The sequence below is a fragment of the Malaya genurostris genome, chromosome 3 (assembly GCF_030247185.1).
Source record: "Malaya genurostris strain Urasoe2022 chromosome 3, Malgen_1.1, whole genome shotgun sequence".
Lineage (NCBI taxonomy): Eukaryota > Metazoa > Arthropoda > Insecta > Diptera > Culicidae > Malaya > Malaya genurostris.
In genome coordinates this window covers 221529702-221549229 of record NC_080572.1, presented here as the reverse complement: position 1 = coordinate 221549229, position 19528 = coordinate 221529702, and the positions used below count along the sequence as shown (strand labels likewise).

The 19528-nt window shown below is 35.9% G+C and overlaps 1 protein-coding gene across 8 annotated transcripts in view; it reads left to right on the top strand.

Annotated features, from left to right (window-relative positions):
- The window catches only part of LOC131437613 (uncharacterized), a 524049-nt gene that overhangs the window by 133040 nt on the left and 371481 nt on the right, over nt 1–19528 (top strand). The window lies entirely within an intron of this gene.

Here is a 19528-nt window from a genome sequence, read left to right as displayed (position 1 = left end):
TAAAACGCCCCCTTTTTGAAGAAACGCATTATTTGTTGTTCTCAACAGAGCTTATAAAGTCTTTATTTTTTACGTTACGCATTTAGCTCATCAGTGCGTCAGCAGCTTATGTTGAACTGCTAACGCCACCTAACGGTTCAACATAAATCGCTGAGCAGACGTAGAGCTTTTGCTACTTACAAATCACTTATTGGCACCGAACGCGGTGACGTGCCGAAAGAGCAAAACAAATTGAAGGCATTCAGTCGGTGTTGAACAGTAGTTCGCACCGCACGCGTATAGCTCTTGGCTCCTGGAATTTTTTTTCTGGCTACCTAGAGTTTCATTGATTCAAGGCTTCAGTCTTTTTCAAGGCTACCTGAATCACTAACTAAGTGACTAAGTGATACAAAGAGTGATATTAGAGTGACTAAGTGATACAAAGAGTGATATTAGAGTGACTAAGAAATTAATCAGCCTTTTTTAAGGCTAGCTAGGAGTCTAATCGAAGACTAATTTAGCCTAGTTAATTTAATTTAAAATTTCATTAATTTCAAAAATGCCTGCGTCCAACCGGAAAGGCAACAAGCCTAAGGCTAAAAATAATTCAATACGGAATAAATCACAATCCGTTATTCAACATTTTTCTAATAACATTCATGATCTTATAGAATCTGAATGTAAAAATAAAAGACAACGGACGGATTTCCCTTCCGTTGATCCTATGCCGTCTAACAATATTTACGAGATTCTTCCTGAATCCGATTGTAGCGACATAGAAGAAAATTCTTCAAAAATTCCCAAAATGGACGCTTGTCGTTCTGGGAAGAAACATCAATCTATGCCACCAGTGACGGTGATGATTTCCGACTTCAAAGCATTCCGTACTGAGCTTTCTACTTTTCTCCCGGAAGTAAAAGTCTCATTTCAAATCGGACGAAGAGGAGAATGTCGAGTCTTGGTGGATGGATTGGAAGATTACGAACGTCTTATTCGATATTTGTCCGAAAAACTTCATAAATTTTATTCATATGATATAAAATCAGACAGACCCTTCAAGGCTGTCTTGAAAGGATTATCAAATGATCAAAGTATTGATGAAATTAAAAATGAACTAAAAGAATTGCTTGGTTTTGCCCCTTCCCAAGTAATACTTATGAAAAAAAGAGCGAATGGTACTTCTAAACCACGCTCTGGAATTTCCCATGAACTTTACCTAATACACTTCAATCGAAGTGATGTAAACAATTTGAAAACTTTAGAAAAAGTACGTTTCATTTCCCACATTAAAATTCATTGGGAACATTATAAACGGCATAATCGTATTGCAAACTTAACGCAATGTCGTCGTTGCCAAGGCTTCGGTCATGGAACCAAAAATTGTCATATGGATATACGGTGTTTGAATTGTGGTAAATCGCATTCGAAAGACGCTTGTCCAATGAATGAAACCACTGATAAATTTTCATGTTCAAATTGCAATGGAAATCATAAATCCAATTATTTGAAATGTCCTGTCAGGGAAAAAATTTTAAACGCTCGTTCGCTTAGACAACAAGTCAAATCAACGACCTTAAATTTACAGAACATACCTGAAAATTCTTCTAAAGCACCTGCCAATTCGTCTTCTAACGAAAACAATTTATTGACAGGTAGATCGACCTCGTCATCATCTTCTTCTAATGTCAGTTATGCTGGTATATTAGGTAGAAATCTATCTCCTATTTCTTCTAATGTAAATAATCAAAACACAGGACCGCCTTGCAGTTCTTCTTCTAACGAAAACAATTTATTAATAGGTAGACCGGCCAAATCATTTTCTTCTAATGGCAGTCTACCTACAAATATTCCTTCAATGCCATTCGCTTCTTTAAATGAAGTCGATTTAGGCGATATAACTGAAAATAAAATGATCTACCTACAAGATCAACTTTTTCAAATGATCATCCAAATGAATTCGACTTCATCACTTTTTGAAGCATTTCAAATCGGATGGAAATTTGCAAATAATATTATAATGAATTTAAAATTTAACAGTGATGTTAAATAATTATTTGAATATTTTAAATTGGAATGCTCGATCTTTGAAATCGAGTGAAGATGAATTTTATAATTTTCTCAAAGTTCACAAAATTCATATTGCCATTGTGACAGAAACTTTTCTTAAACCAAATGTAAAATTGAAAAGTAATCCACATTATGTGGTTCATCGATTTGACAGGTTTACTGGAATTGGTGGTGGAGTTGCCATTTTTGTCCAACGGCAAATTAAACATCGAATTTTACCTTCTTTCAATACTAAAGTTATTGAAAGCTTGGGAATCGAAGTTGAAACCATTCATGGAATTTATTTCATCGCTGGAGCATATTTGCCATTCCAATGCACCGGCGAACAATTAAATTTCTTTAAAGGCGATTTGCAAAAACTTACAAGATATCGATCGAAATTTTTCGTAATAGGGGACTTAAATGCTAAGCATGTCCAGTGGAATTGTAGGCAAAATAACAGTAATGGTAAAATACTTCATAATCAACTCTCAGCTGGTTACTTTACAGTTCTTCATCCCAGTAATCCTACTTGTTTCTCTTCCGTGAAAAACCCGTCTACAATTGATCTGGTTCTAACAGATCAAAGTCACATTTGTAGTGAACCGATTACTCATGCTGATTTTGACTCAGATCATCTTCCTGTAACATTCAGACTTTCCAACGAAGCTATAATTAATCCAATTAGTTCTATTTTCAACTATCATAGAGCAAATTGGTTGGATTACAGATCTCACATTGAAAATCAAGTGGATCATGAAACTATTTTAGAAAATTCTGCGGATATCGACACAGCAATTGATAATTTGAATCATTATATTATCGAAGCTAGAAATCTTTCAGTTCCCAAAGCTCAAACTAAATTAAATTCTCCTATCATCGATGACAATCTTCAACTGCTCATTCGGTTGAAGAATGTTCGTCGACGACAATATCAACGTTCTCGTGATCCTGCTATGAAAAACATAGTTAAGGATTTACAAAAAGAAATTAAACATAGATTTACTCTTTTGCGAAATGAAAATTTCGCTAAAGAAGTTGAACAAATTAAACCATATTCTAAACCTTTCTGGAAACTTTCTAAGGTTCTTAAGAAACCTCAGAAACCTATTCCTGCTCTCAAGGAAGGAAATCAAATACTTCTTACAAATGGCGAAAAAGCTCAAAAACTTGCTCAGCAGTTCGAGAGTGTCCACAATTTTAATTTGAACGTTGTGAGTCCTATTGAAAATGAAGTCTCACTGAAATATGATCATATTTCAACCCAAGTGTTATCACACGATGACATTATTGAGACGAATTTTGATGAAATTAAATCAATTATTAGAAAACTTAAAAACATGAAGGCTCCTGGTAATGATGGAATTTTTAATATTCTTATTAAAAATCTTCCCGATGTTGCCTTGAGACTCCTGGTTAAAATTTTCAACAAGTGTTTTTCATTAGCTTACTTCCCAAAAAGATGGAAAAACGCTAAAGTAATTCCTATCCTAAAACCTGATAAAAACCCAGCAGAAACATCAAGTTATCGCCCAATTAGCTTACTTTCTTCTATCAGTAAACTTTTTGAAAAAATTATCTTGTTAAGAATGATGACTCATATAAATGAGAATTCAATTTTTTTACCAGAGCAGTTTGGATTTCGTCATGAACATTCAACTACTCATCAACTTGTCAGAGTAACGAACATGATAAAATCAAATAAATCTTCTGGGTTATCCACTGGAGTTGCTCTTCTAGACATAGAAAAAGCATTCGACAGTGTTTGGCACAAAGGTTTAATAGCAAAAATGTCTGATTTCCAGTTTCCTATTTATTTGATCAAAATGATTCAAAATTATTTAACTGATCGTACTCTTCAGGTTAGCTATCAGAATTGTAAATCTGAATTGCTACCCGTACGAGCCGGTGTTCCGCAGGGTTCGAGTGTAGCTCCAATCTTGTATAATATTTTCACTTCTGATCTTCCAAATCTACCCGTTGGTTGTCAGAAATCGCTATTCTGTGACGACACAAGTCTGTTAGCCACAGGTAGAAATCTAAGAGTGATCTGCAGTCGCCTACAAAGAAGTTTAAATATTTTCAGTGATTATCTGTCAAAATGGAAAATTAAACCAAATGCAGCAAAAACGCAATTAATTATCTTTCCTCACAAGCCAAGAGCTTCTTTTCTTAAACCAAACAATAATCACATTCTCAAATTGAATGGCTTGGAATTGACATGGTCTGATCAAGCTAAATACTTAGGTTTAACGTATGACAAAAAACTCACTTTCAAGGATCACATTGAAGGAATCCAGGCAAAGTGTAATAAATATATTAAATGTTTATATCCTCTTATAAACAGAAATTCTAAGCTCTGTCTAAAAAACAAATTGTTAATTTATAAACAAATTTTCAGACCAGCCATGCTTTATGCGGTACCAATTTGGTCAAGCTGTTGTTCCACCAGGATGAAAACGCTTCAAAGGATTCAGAATAAAATTCTGAAAATGATTCTGAAGCGTCCTCCCTGGTTTAGTACAAATGAGTTACACAGACTCACAAATATAGAACCATTAGATGTAATGTCACATAATATTATAAGCAAATTCCGACAAAAATCGATGCAATCTTCAATTGAATCGATTCGCTCTCTGTATTAGTTAGTAAGTTAGTATATAAGTTCCTTTTCCCCATTACACAATACAAGTAGGTTTAGAATTTTCCCTACACAAAAATCTCAGAATTGCGGAAGCAAATGATGTCTTCATGGTAATAACCAAATCATATATATATAACAGGGCTGAAAAGTCACCACTTGTGGCTGAACACCCAATTTAAATCTTAATAATTTAATTTTAACTCATATTCCAATAAATAGTTATTTAAAAAAAAAAAAAAAAAAAAATAAAAAAAAAAAAAAAAAAAAAAAATTGAAGGCATACTGGCCGCCAACAGATTGTAGTCATTTAGGGGTTTGATATCTCATGTGTACCGTTTTGTGCTAAAGTGCATATGACCAGTTTTTATTTTTTACGTTTCGCATTCAGCTCATCAGTGCGTCAGCAGTAGGGCTTGTATTGTGAATCCTCAAACGAACGAAGCAACAAAAAACATCTGCTGTGAACACTTTGCTTGACATAACTGAATGAGAGACCTATATTAGAGAGAAACTGGATGCGTGAGAGTATATGCTACTGAGTAGACCAATTCCCCTTGCCAAGTAAATTGTCTGTGCTCTCAGTCTCAGTTAATACATGAACTAAGCAATCCATAACAATGTAATGAAATGAAGGGTTCGCTCTCGTTAGTATTGTACGAGAAAGAAGACCTTGCCTCATGGCGTGCTACAAGACGCGAAGCAAAGTCATATAGGCAATGTTTACGGTTTATTTTTAAAGTGTAGGTTTACAGAAATCATTTTTAATGTAATGTTCGCATTCCAAGACCAAATTTGATCACATTTCAAACATACTTTCAACATTTTATAGCAGAAATTTTGCATTTGAGCCCATTTTCAAAACGATCAATTTATTTCTTGGCAGTTTACACTGTGTATATATCCTAGAAACACTAAAAGCAATGTTCTTTAAATTAATATTCATCGGAACTAAAAGTTATGAATCTAGTTTCCTCATAGGCATCTAAAATATGAGAACCATTCATCAAATGCTAACCTCATGAAGCATAGGTCTCAGCAAGCGGGCATATTCATGAACTAATGAACGAACCAAGCAGCTCTCCTTCTACCTGACATACGAATGTGTGTGAATAGCACAGATGGTGAAACCATTTTGTTCATTTTCGTTGCTTCAATTTGCAAGCCCTGGTCAGCAGTTTATATCATTTTCATTTTCATTGACTCAAAATAAACAAAAATGACGCGAAATTACTGTCACTCTCAGGTTTGCTTGCAAACTATGAGAACGAAATCCATGTCCAGTCAATGCCATCAGCGGGAGAGTAGTTTCAAAATTGTTTATTTTCTTTCATTTGCATTTTATTTTTTGAATTTCTGGTGGTTGTTCAAAGTGAAAACTGCGATTTTTCAAGGAAAAATCCGCTATTTTATAGCTGTACAACCTTCCCAAAGTAATAAACAACAAAAAGGAAAACGTTGGATCTGGTTTTTATATGTAGAAAGTGTGTGCAAAATTCATAAAAAATTGATGCAGTAGTTTTTGAATGACGATGGACACGGATTTTCAAAACCTGCTTTCGAGAAAAATGCGTTTCAAGTTTTTGCCTTTCTCTATAGAAAGATTGCTGGAAAAACCGGCTTTCGAACGGAGCCTCAGAGACCCATAGTTTCATATACCATTCGACTCAGTTCGACGAGATCGGAAAGTGTCTGTGTGTGTGCACTTTTCGAAAAAATTTTTACCGCTAAATTTTCTCAGTGATGGCTGAACCGATTTAAACAAACTCGTTTGAATGCTACTGTCGGGCCATTGATCAAGTTCGAAGATCAAATGGTTGTGACTTTTGGTTCCGGAGATACGATGGTGGCGTTATATATAAGGGTGCCAATATTTTGGGATCACCTCTAATTTCGTAAAGCTCTAGTTAAAAAAGTTTAAGCACCTCGAAAAAAGTCCTAATGCAAAATTTGATCTAAATCGGACATGGGTAAGGGGTGCTGCTCAGTGGTTAAAGTTTGAAAATTTTCGATCTTGAATACATGAAATTTCCGAATTCTCATATCAATCATACTGTCATATAAAAATTTTAATTTTCTTCGATTCTTGAAAGAATAATCGAAATCGGTTTGTTTGGCCGTCTACTGATAAAAACTATCAATTGGAGAAGATATGAGGTCAATTTTCAGTGATGGTATGAAATTTTTAACACACTTTACCCTTTACCCTATACCCTATAGTTTGTTAAAATCGGACGCGCCATCTATGAGAAAAGTTAGAACACATATTTTCATTTTTTTGCACATTTTACCCGTCGGAAGTCGAATTCAAGACCAGAAAACTTTTTATTTGAATCTAAGTTTCGGGTCGTTTCAAAATCCAAGATGGCGACTTTCGGTTCATCAATATTCCTTACGAACCGGGTATTTTTGGAACGGATTTGATGAACACTTGCTGAAAATCTGGAAGCGATAAAATGTCGTGATGAGAGTGACAGTACTGTTTTATTTTTTTTATCACGTACACTAAAAAAACTGACAAGATTTGTGTAACACTAAAAATAAAAATATTTCAAGAACACGGTCATTGACTTGAAGCAAAAGATTTATGTTTGAGGTTGCTTTAAATATTAGATTAAGATTTTCAGTTGTTCAATAAAAAAGTGAAATCATACAATCAGTGTTGGGAAAAAATCAATTTTTTCAGAAGTGATTTTCGGACAAAAAAAAATCATCGAACATTCTGCTCGATGATATTTGAGAAAAAAGTTCGCACATTGAATATATCTGATATGATTCTAGAACAGAAGATTATTGGGAAACCATTGCAGAATACATGATGAGTAAATTCGCCAATGAACAAAAACTGAACTTTTCTGAAAAGATTCAGAGCGCGTAGAATGGTTAATAAGTGGAAAAATAGTGATGATGTATTCGAGATTTACTAAGCAATATCGTGGTGGTGAAATATCATCAGAATTCAGCAGCAAGTGCTGTGATTAAGACTAGTTATAATGATAGTAAAAACAATCACAGAACATGTTATGCTGCTGATAAAAAATATTACCCAATTTAACTTGAATATCGTATGCAGAAGTAACAGGAGCGCGATTCATCGCTTCGCCAATTCAAACGCACCGGGCGCAGGCAGTCATGCTGAAGACAATGCTGCGCTCCTGTTACTTCTACGAATCAAATTCCTGCTAAATAGCGTTTTTTTTAGTTTAATCTAAGTAGTGCATTGTAATCAGTCAGCTGGAATTAAAACAGCCTTCCGTCGCTATAATAACTATTTGGAATGTGGAAAAAAAATGTTGTTCATATTGACCACCCCACGTGCATCGAAAATATTGCAGTCATTATTTCTCAGTTGCGATTTTTTTCAGTAGAGATTTTCGCTAACTTAAAAAATCACTTAGAAAACTTCGGGATTCTGAGTTTTGTGGATGCTGGTTTCATGAACGAGAATCTCGGAAGTGATTTTTTCAGTCACTGAGTTTTTTTTAGAAGATCTCTCGAGCTGATTTTTTCACGAGTGATACTGCAATGAACTTTTTCTGATCATGATTTCCCCAACACTGCATACAATACGACTATAACAATATAAAATCATTGTGCAAGGCACTCGAACAAGCCTTTTAGACTCGTTACTTTGTGGTTGTTCCGAAATTCAAACATTATGAACTGGTGGTCTCCATCTAAAGTAAAAAATCAATTGTAAAAAACGTTTTCTGAAACACAACTACTTTTAAAATGGTATATAATCATTTCGTAATGGTCTTCAAGGTATATCGATATTATATTATTTTTTGAAACGCACCTAAGCATCATTTTCCGGTATCTAATTATCAAATCGGATCCGAAAATACCCATATTGTAATAGCATTCAAGGATTAATCCAAAGTCGCCATCTTGGTTCTCAGAGCCATCTCAAACATCTGTCTTGAGCATCTACTAAGAGTAACCCGTTCCGAAAATACTCAAATTGTAGTGGTTTTCAGGGAATATCAATTTATCGGAAGTCGCTATCTTGTATTTTAGAACCACTTCAAACATCGTTTTCTGACATCTACTAATCATTTCTGTTCCGAAAATACCCATATTGTAAAGGTTTTCAAGAAATATCTAAAAACCGGATGTCGCCATCTTGGATTTCGAAAATACCGCAAACATCATTTTCCGGAATCAATTTAAACCTGTTCCAGTGATACCCATATTGTAGTAGTTTCCATGGAAATCTTTGTCACTTTGTCATTGTGTGCTAAAACCTCTTTTTACGAGTTAGGTTCTTAGAAAAGGTTTACGTTGTTCGAGATTTGATTCGTAGAAAAAGATTACGTTGTTTGGGAATTGATTCGTAAAAAGGGTCATTGCACATCAAAGCCATTTTTATAGATATGAATTTTACCGTTGAATTTGCGTTATCAAGATACAGCCAGAAGACAGCAAGGAACCTTGTGATTTGGAATGATGGGAAGAATTCTTGTAAACATTCTTTGATGTATAATTTGCTGTTTATCAAAGCAGTTGTGATGAAAAGCTACGAAATTTTACCGCAGCCACAATTAGCTTGCCAGACCATAACTTTCTTACGAAATTTTCCGACCTGAATCTATTGCCTTTTTTCATTGAAAAACACTGGTGGCGTCTGCACTTTCGAGCAGAAATGGCAATGAAACATGGTCAGAATATTGCATTTCGGCTCGAAAGTGCAAAATCAGAGCAATCCACGCCACCAGTGTTTTTCAATGAAAAACGGCATATGTCTTAGACTGATTTAATACTTATTCTTGTCACACCATATAATTTCAAGACCGGCAAAGATTTGTAATCGAAGTTCACATAGGTCTCTTCGTCCATGATTATACAGCTCCAGTTTCCAACAATCATCGCATCGTACAAGTTCCGAGATCTAATCCTGATTGATACTTCATACTTTGGACTGCGTTTCGACGTGTGTGTGTGTGTGTGTGTGTGTGTGTGTGTGTGTGTGTGTGTGTGTGTGTGTGTGTGGGTGGGTGGGTGTTTGTGTGTGTGTGTTGACATATGACAAATGAAAGGTCTTACGGTCCCATACAGAATTCCTGAATTTTATCCGGATCCGACTTCCGGTTCTGGATTTATGGGGTAAAGTGTGTTCAATATTGTACACTTAGCGAAACAAAATACGTGAAAAATTTTCTAAACTGTTCTCAAAACTAAACAAATCAGTAGCCATTATCAGTAGGCAACTAAACAAACCGATTTCGGCTATCCCGTTTCCAGTAGTAGTACTGGAAATAGTGGTCATATATTACAAAATCGATCTCACTCACTTTTCTCAGCGATGGTTTGACCGATTTTCCCAAACTTTCACTCTCGGCGAAACAAAAACCGTGAAAAAAATTCTAAACTGGACTCAAACCCGTTATTCCCAATCTTAGGGTCAAATGATAGGTTTTATGGTCCTACCAAAAATTACTTAAATTTTTCGGATACAAAATGGAATGAGTAAGTGAAAAAGCCGTGCGAAATGCAATCAGGAAGTTCGGTGAGGATAACACCTTTGAGGATAAACCGAAAACGAGTCGAAAAAAGGTCCTTCTAACCATCAGTTGGATAAACGTATACTGAAGGCGTTCCAGCAAACGAAGGAGGTTTCAGTTCGGGATGTGGTAAAAAAAGTGGGCACTTCGAAGTCAAATGTTCTTCGTGCTAAAGAACGTTTGAATCTTCGAACCTATAAGAAGCAGAAACAACCAAAACGTAGTCCGAAACAAGAATCATCGATCAGGCCGAGGGTTCGAAAGCTGTACAATACGATTCTTGCTGGAAATTTGAACTGCATAATCATGGACGATGAAACCTACGTGAAACTCGATTACTAATCCTTGTCGGGAACACAATATTATACGGTGCGAGAAGGACAAGTGTTAAACCAGTCCGAGACATCGATTGAAGTCGAAAAATTTGGTAAGAAAGCTATGGTTTGGCAAGCAATTTGTAGCTGCGGTAAGATTTCGAAACCCTTCATTATAACTGCCTCAATGAACAGCAAAATATATATCAAGGAATGTTTACAAAAACGACTTCTACCCATGATTCGAAGCTACAAGGATCCTGTTGTCTTCTGGCGAGATCTTGCTTCTTGCCACTACTCGAAATCAACGGTAGAATGGTATACTACCAAAAATGTCATTTTTGTCCCAAAAGACATGAATCCACCAAATTGCCTACAACTTCGACCAATTGAGGAATTTTGGGCATTAACGAAGGCACATCTTAGAAAACATGTCTCGGCAGCCGAAACCATTCAACAGTTCGAAAAATATTGGAAAAAAGTGTCAAAACTTGTCACCAAGTAGTCTGTAGGGAATTTAATGAAGAACGTTCGCAAGAAGGTGCGCCAGCTAGTCTACAATGGCTAAGTAGCAAATGTTGAGACTAATATTCTGCTGTTGTAGTCTAATATTATCAGTATATGAAATAAAATTTGAATATCTAACACTTTAACTGGGACAGTCTTTAACTGTTTCATTCTGTATGTTATACTAGTTGGTGCACAAACCTTGGTTTCTCTCAAAAAAGAAAAAAAAAGAAAAATAATAATTCTAATTCGATTTTTTTCGACCATAAAATGGAATGCAAAACTCTTGCAATATATATATTTCTATTTCAAAATGTCTCAGCTTTTGATAAAAAAAATGGAATATTGAAAAACTATAATACAATTCTTAAATCCCACTATTCTATTCGTTGTTCTTTTTTACATTAGAATCAATCTTGAAAAATATGGGACTCTTTTTGTAACAAGAGTTATTTTTGCCTTTCTCTATAGAAATTGTTATGTACAATTCGACTCAGCTCTAGGAGATCGAAAAATATCTGTATGTGTCTATGTGTAAGTTTCCTCAGAGATGACGGAACCGATTCTGAAGCGGCCCATACACGTTCAGTTTCCGGACAGTTTTTCGTGTGTGACTGAACAATTAACTGAAGTGACTGATGGTTCATCCGGTCAAACGTCCGGTTTTTTTTACTGAAGCTCTCGAGCTCAGTTTCATCCGATTAACTGTTCAGTTCTTAAGTTAATCGTTCAGTCCGTCACTTTTCTTTTAATCAGAATAATGGGTCTCCATGACAAAAAAACTGATAAAACTGACACGAAGATAAAACGCAAAACTAGCCTGACGACGCACACGCTCAGTTAAAAAATTCGTCCAGTTTCTTATTCCGTCCAAGGTTCATCTGAACTGTCGGAAAAACTGAAGGTGTATTGATCGCTTTGGGCTCGTTCGAAACCTACTATTAGGCCATTGATCAAGTTCGAAGATCAAATGGCTGTTATTTCTCTTTCCGGCGATATAATGGTATAAGTGACATATCAAACATAACGAACTTTTTCTCCGCACAATTTTCTCGCAGAAGGCTGAACCAACTTCAACAAGGTTATGCTTGTTTGGAAACTACACACTAAGAAAAATTTACATCTTTATTGATGCACATAAATGGAACGTCGCGTTTCACCTACACCCACGTTCAAATGTATTATTGTTGATACGGTCTTGGTTTGAGAAATGTTTCCGAAAATGTGACAAAATCGCTGAAGCATGCTTTTGGAACTACTCAAATCAATCTGAATAAATTGGTGTCGAAAATTAGTTAACATTGACACGAAATTTGAGCTCATTTTCAACATGGCGGTTCAATGCATACGGCGTTGGTCTTACAAGCCAGTTGTCATATGTTCGAGCCCCGACCTGGAAGGATTCAAAGTGTCAGTAGGATCGTAACACTAGCCATGCAATGATTATGTACGCAAAGAATCGACAGCGAAGTCTGTTGAAACGAATGAAATTAATGAAAATGCGCATAATCCACATAGAAGTGCACTATGGTCCGAAACGGGAAATTAGCGTGACAAAAATATTTTCACTATTAAATTTTAGTTTTTTGTAGTTGGTGTCTTTACAAAAGTTGTTTGTAATCAAATGGCGCTCCTTTTGATGAAAAAAATTACTAGGGTGGTCCTTATTTAGATTGAAATCTGAAATCTAACTCTCTTAATTGAACTCAAAAATGTTTTATTTTGAGCAACTTTGCTGAGAAAAAGCACCTCTCTAGCTTTTCATTTGATCGAGTTACATAAATTTTCCCGAGTAAAAGTAGGGTGGCTCCTAATAAATCACTTTTTTTTGTTCAAACTTCTTTGTGAAACGTTCTATGGAAAAGTTATTTTCACAAGAGTTGTTGAACTAATTATTGCGCACAATTTTGCTGAACAAAGCTTTTTCATATGAGCTGCCAGTAAAAAGTTATGATTGTTTTTTTATCAAAAACTAGTCAACTTTCAAATATTAATATTCATTCGATGCCAGATCGATAAAAATGTATCCTATGCGGTTCTTGAAAGGTCATGATATAAGTAAAAATGTAAGAGAAAATTGGAAGGGTGTAATTTGTTTAACTTATTTAAATTAGTCTTAAAAATACCTTCAAAAAACGCAAAAAACATTGCATAACTCTTAAACGCCTTGTTTAAAATCCATGAAATATGGATTTATTTCATTAAACTGAAATGATAGCAGCATAGTATGTTTGAGAAAGTTGTGTAGTTTTTAATGATAAAAAACTTTGTAGAACATGAAACACTCATATAAATTGAAAATATGTATGTTTTCTTACAAAAACTGGTTTTAGACAGACTTTTCAGAAAATACATTACACCATGAATTATACTCAAGTTACGAGAATATTACGTTCAGCAAATTTGTTTGAAATAACTTTCTGCATAACTTTGTCGAAGTAATTTACCCCCTATGTTGAACCAAAATAATATTTTCATCTCACTTTCAGGGGTATTAATCACACAAACAAAATTTGCCAAAAGATGACGTCTATCATTCTGAGCAACTTTGCTGAAAATACTGCCCCTCAAAAACCACGTTTCTATGAGTTATCAATTAATATTGCGTGAAATTGCGCTTTTGAACCACTGTGCACCGCCTAGTATATAGCGTGCTTTGCTCAATTTTGTGTAGCATGCAGAGTTGCCACATTTAAATCAATATTAACTTGACATAAATGTTTACAAATTGAAAAGGTTATGATAGTTTATACTCAAAGAGAGTTTTTGATTTTATTCAAGTTTAAAAAAAGGCGACAGAACCTTCTAGTGATGTTGTGATGATGAGAAAGGTATAATTACACCACTAGGTGGATTAGAAAAGGTTTTATATATAAAAAAAGTTTAAAAGGCAAGATAAATTGATGACACCGTGTCGGTTACAAGAGAAAAACGTCATCACACCACGTGAATCTACGTGTGTGGAAATTGGCTTATCGATGTTACATTCATACACACCAGGCCCCCGTACCCAAGAGTTTCGTTTCGGGACGGCCCAAAAGATAAAACATAATGTTACTGAAGATTGCTTATGTACATAATTTTCGGTGTGTCTTTTACGGGTGTTTTTAACAGATACTTTAAACGTTTCCACTGGAACTGTTATTGCATTACATGTCTTTACGTTTACTGTCTTGTTATTTCTGTAACACATGTATGAGATCTTCTAAATAATTATATACCTGTTTTTGATTTCAGGAGGGGCCATGGCCCCTCGGACCCCCCCCCCCTCTGGGTACGTGACACATACATACCAGTCGTTTTGCGATCGCGACGAATTTAGTCGAATGGTATGACCGTCGGCTCTCCGAGGTTGGGTTGTAGTTCGGAGTAACTGTTATCAAATAAGATATAAAATTGCATTGAACCAAGTGGAGAATGGAAACAAAATTTGTTCGTCTCAATACGTAATATACTTAATACGTATACGTAAAAGTATAAAAATTCATTTGTTTGCCTCTGAACCGATATTAAATCGGATTCAATGTCTGACCAAACCAAATTCGTTGTCTTTTGTGTGCGGCCGAGTCATTTACATTTTATCTGAAGACCTTATATCGATTCTGGAGAAAATGAGGTTTACAAAGCCATACCCGCCGTGATAACGATAAAATAATATTAATCTTATCAGCACCACTTAATGAATTCTCAGAATAACTGAATGTATTGAGGATAGTGAAATACCTTGAAAACCCTTGATGTTAAAAAACAAAACATCAGTTCAGAATCAAATCGTGTTAAAAGGACGTCGGTGGACTTCATAGCAGGTAATTTCTAATATAATATTCAGCATAATTAATGATCCACTATTTGTCTGAGCCACACGATTTCATATATTTGTCATGTTTCTCATGCAGAAAGCTTTCGCAATCACTGAGAGAGGCGACTTTTGAATCAGTTCGTCGAGATAAAGGTCTATACGCACTTGGACGATCTGACTGATTCCCCTTTTTTCTTTGGGCCAAGCTTAAGCTTGATTAGATCGGTTGAGCCTTCTCGGTGAAAAGTGAGTGAGATCCGTTCTGGAAATTTTGATTCTTTTTTCCGGTACTTCAAGAACCGAATCCTGGGGACCGGTAGAGCCAAAGTTGATTGACCTGTACATTGGAACAATTTTGAGTTCAAGAATTATTTTACATCATCGCTGTATATGACGGCTCGGAATTTTAGAATCAGGAATTCCATAAAGAACCGTGAGACTATTTGTTTGAAACTACGTTTGCAAAATCTGTTGAGCCATCCAGAAAAAATGTGAGTGAGTTACGTTTTGGAGGTTCTTGAGCACTACTTCCCATACTTTTAAACGGATTCCGGGGACCTTTATATCCAGTGAGAGTTTGTGTGGTCATCAACTATCAACTAGAAGACCCGACGAATGACCAAAAGGCTAGAGCCGGGTATAAATGAACGACATAAAGTAAACTTACCAGAATTGTGAACTAGATAAATTTATTAGCTATTTTTGAGGAATTAGCTCTTAACACAGCCAAATATTGAATTTGCAGTTTGTTCACCCTTCATCCTGTGATTCCAGAACAGAAGGTCGGATGTCTAGAAAACTAAAAAAAAATCTACCGCAAAAAATGTCTATCATTTGACCTTAAGTTTGCGAAAATCGGTTCGGCCATATCTGAGAGAAGTTATTTTTAACGAATACACACACAGACATTTTGCGATCTTGACAAACCGATTCCAATAATATATGACACTCTGGGTCTAGGATCAAATGTCGGTTTTCACAGAAATTGTATAACCTTACTGTATAATAAAAGCAAAACTGTCAATTTAAACTGTATTCAAAATGGGGTTCGAATAAATTACTCAAAATTGGGATGAATACACATACATACCAGTCGTTTTGCGATCGCGACGAATTTGGTCGAATGGTATGACCGTCGGCCCTCCGAGCTTCGGTTGTAGTTCGGAGTGACTAACCAGAAACACTCCAGACTGTATAACACTCAAATAAGATATAAAATTGCATTGAACCAAGTGGAGAATGGAAACAGAATTTGTTCGTCTCAATACGTAATATACTTAATACGTATACGTAAAAGTATAAAAATTAATTTGTTTGCCTCTGAACCGATATTAAATCGGATTTAATGTCTGACCAAACCAAATTCGTTGTCTTTTGTGTGCGGCCGAGTCATTTATATTTTATCTGAAGACCTTATATCGATTCTGGAGAAAATGAGGTTTACAATGTCATGCCCGCCGTGATAACGATAAAATAATATTAATCTTATCAGCACCACTTCATGAATTCTCAGAATAACTGAATATATTGATGATAGTAAAATACCTTGAAAACCGTTGATGTTAAAAAACAAAACATCAGTTCAGAATCAAATCGTGTGAATGAATTGTGTGATGAATTCGAGTTGATTTGGACATATTGTTAACGTAATCTTCTAGTCTTATATAATAGAAGATAAAACGGATTTTGCATTTTCATACAAACTTACAACAGAAACAGAAGTCAAAAGCTTTGAGCGTTTGAAGGAAGAGCATGTAATGGCACTTCTTTGGCACAATCTTCTATCCCACTAGTGTTTTTTTACCGAATATTTGAATGTTGAAATAACCTTATATCATTATTTCTAGTTGTTTAACTAAAGCTGGCTTCAAATAGAATTGGAACAAAGACAATTGCCTGTATTTCAGTTATTTATTATTGTATTCAAGATCTTTTTTATACAAATGTAGCGTTTCCTTCATACTTTTAAGAAAAAATACGGATAAAATTATTCGTCACGGTTTTGAAGGAATTCTCGAATTTTTCCTGTAACACGGTTCAGTAGGCGGCGCACACCTTCTTCGTCCATCGTTTTAGCTATCTTATTCCACCAGGTCGTCATCTGATTGATGTCTTTGACAACGTTTCCCTTTGCCTTGAGTCTCCTCTTCATGATTGTCCAGTATTTATCAATAGGGCGGAACTGGGGGCAGTTGAGTGGGTTAAGGTTTTTCGGTACAAACTGGACCACTTTCTCTGCATACCATTCTTAATCGGCTTTGCTATAATGACAGCTTGCCAAATCTGGCCAAAACATTATAGGATGGTCGTGGGATCGAATGAACGGCAAAATTCGTTTTTGGAGACACTCTTTTTGGTATAGTTCCGATGTCATTTGTCTTATTTGTAACGAAAACTTTCGTTTTTTTGCCGCAGCTGCAAATGCCCGGCCAAATCATAAATTTTCTTGCAAATTTATCGGCAAAAACAAATTTAAATTTGGCTGGAACATCCCCCCGAGCCGTTGCCAAGTAAAATTTTTGACCTGGGATTTGACCGAAGTCAGCCTTGACACAGGTTTCATCGTCCATCAGAAGACACCCGTTGAACTTGGTCAGCACCTGGTCATATAGTTTCCGAGCACGAATTTTGACCACACTATTCTGTTTCATGGTCCGATTTGGCTGTTTGCTAGCTCGATACGACTTGATTCCTTCCCGGAGTCGAGTTCTCCTCACGGTACTATGGGCAGCACCGAATTTTCTGACCAAATCACGGTCCGACAGATTAGGATTCCTCTTAATCGTCTTCAAAATCTTACCACGCAATTTCCGGTCGTCAGTTCGACTCCGACGATCGGCTTGAGGCTTCCGAATCGTCGTCAATGTTTTCTTATACCGTTTGATAACGCGCCATACGGCATTTCTGGGCAATTTCAGCTGTTTAGCTAGCCTAGATGCAGACCACAATGGATTTTCCAAATAACTGTACACAATTTTTTTTCCTTCTTTCGGCTTCCATGTTGATTGTTTACAAAGTACAGTCGATTTTCGGAATGTCAAAAATCATACGTGAAGCTGACAAAATTCCCGACACGTGGGCGCCAAGAGCTTCCAAATCCGTCCACCAGGAGCGCCACAATATGAGCAAAAGTTTGTTCCAATTCTAAATGAAGCAAGCTTTAAGCCAAGATATGAATTCCAGACCTGGAGGCCGTTCTATAACTGGAACTCAGAATCTGGACCTAAATTGAGTAACTTGACCTAACCTCTGAACATGAATTTGCGATCTGATAGCAGAACCTGAATTCTGAATTTAAAATTGGGACTTCGATTCTTGACCGAAATTCTTAGTCTGGATCTGAATTCTGGAACGAGATGGTGAACCTCAAAAAGTCTATGGATATAAATTCTGATATTGGACTCAGATTCTGAACCAGAATTATTGACAGACCTATTTTACCTGAACCTGAATTCTGCATTTGAATTCTGGAATTTAATTTTCAATTTCAATGGACTTTGCTTCTGGGCCAGAGTTCTGACCCCGGATAAGCTCCTGACAGAGTTTTTGAACCTGAAACTAGATCCTGAACCTTGACTCTTCATCTGAATTCTGGACTTGAATTCTGGACCTAGTTTAATAACATGGACCTGGATTATTGAGCGAAAATCGGGATCCGAATTCTAGGCCTGCATTTTTGACCTGGGTTATAGACCTGAACTCCTGACAGGAATACATAGGTTTTCGTGTGTTTTGAAGATGAGTTCTGATCTTAGGCCTAGATTCTGGATCTGAATTCCTGACAGAAATTTTGGATCTGAACCTAAGTTCTGAACCGGGAAACAGGATTCTGGACCTGAATTCAGAACAAGATTTTGGTCTCGAATTCTGAAAACCATTCTGACCATCTGGATTCTGAACCTGGAACTGATTTTTTTTCTGTATTTTATATGAATAGAATTTGGAATATATTGGACATGATATGAATTTGGACAAGATATGAATTTCTAATTAAACATTAAAACTATTTAAGCTCATTCTTATTTAACCAATTCTTGGGCATAACAGCACTTAAAGTTTCATTTTTCTTCTTTCTCACAAATCTCACAAAAATTGAATAATGCACTAATCACATAATTTTTGAAACTGATAGATTGGAATGGAATTGTTTTTCGCAATGATATATAGTTATGGACTGAGTTCCTGCAACCTTGCCAACAGACGACGTGGCGTGAGACAGGAAACAACGTAAGCACCTTCCCGGCTAGCAACGAAACCAGAGACAGGAGCACACCAGACATATTAGCTGCATCATCAGCACCCTTGGTCCCAACAGGTTAGGTTAGCGGCAGGTAGCCTAGGTAGTTCTAAATTAGTCTTTAATCAGAAGTGTACAAGGAAGGGTTTTTTAAAGATAATAATAAAGTAAGGGTTTTTTAAAACTCGCAATCAATGAAGAGATCATTCTTTGTAATCGCATCACTTAAGAACGGATGGACGGATTTACATGACTCTTTTTCAAACAGGTTTTACCCCCACCGGGTTCACACATCAAAACAATTGGGTAAATTTTCGGCAAAATTGGGAAAAATCCATAAAGTTGTTTTGTATGGACAATGGAATTTTCCACTAAAAAAACACCTATGATTACTAGATCATCAATAGGTGTTTGGCGCATAACGAGTTGTATAAGTTTGGTCGTCGAAGAAAAGAATACTAGATCGAAGAAAAAATCGTTTGGCGCGCTACGAGTTGTTTG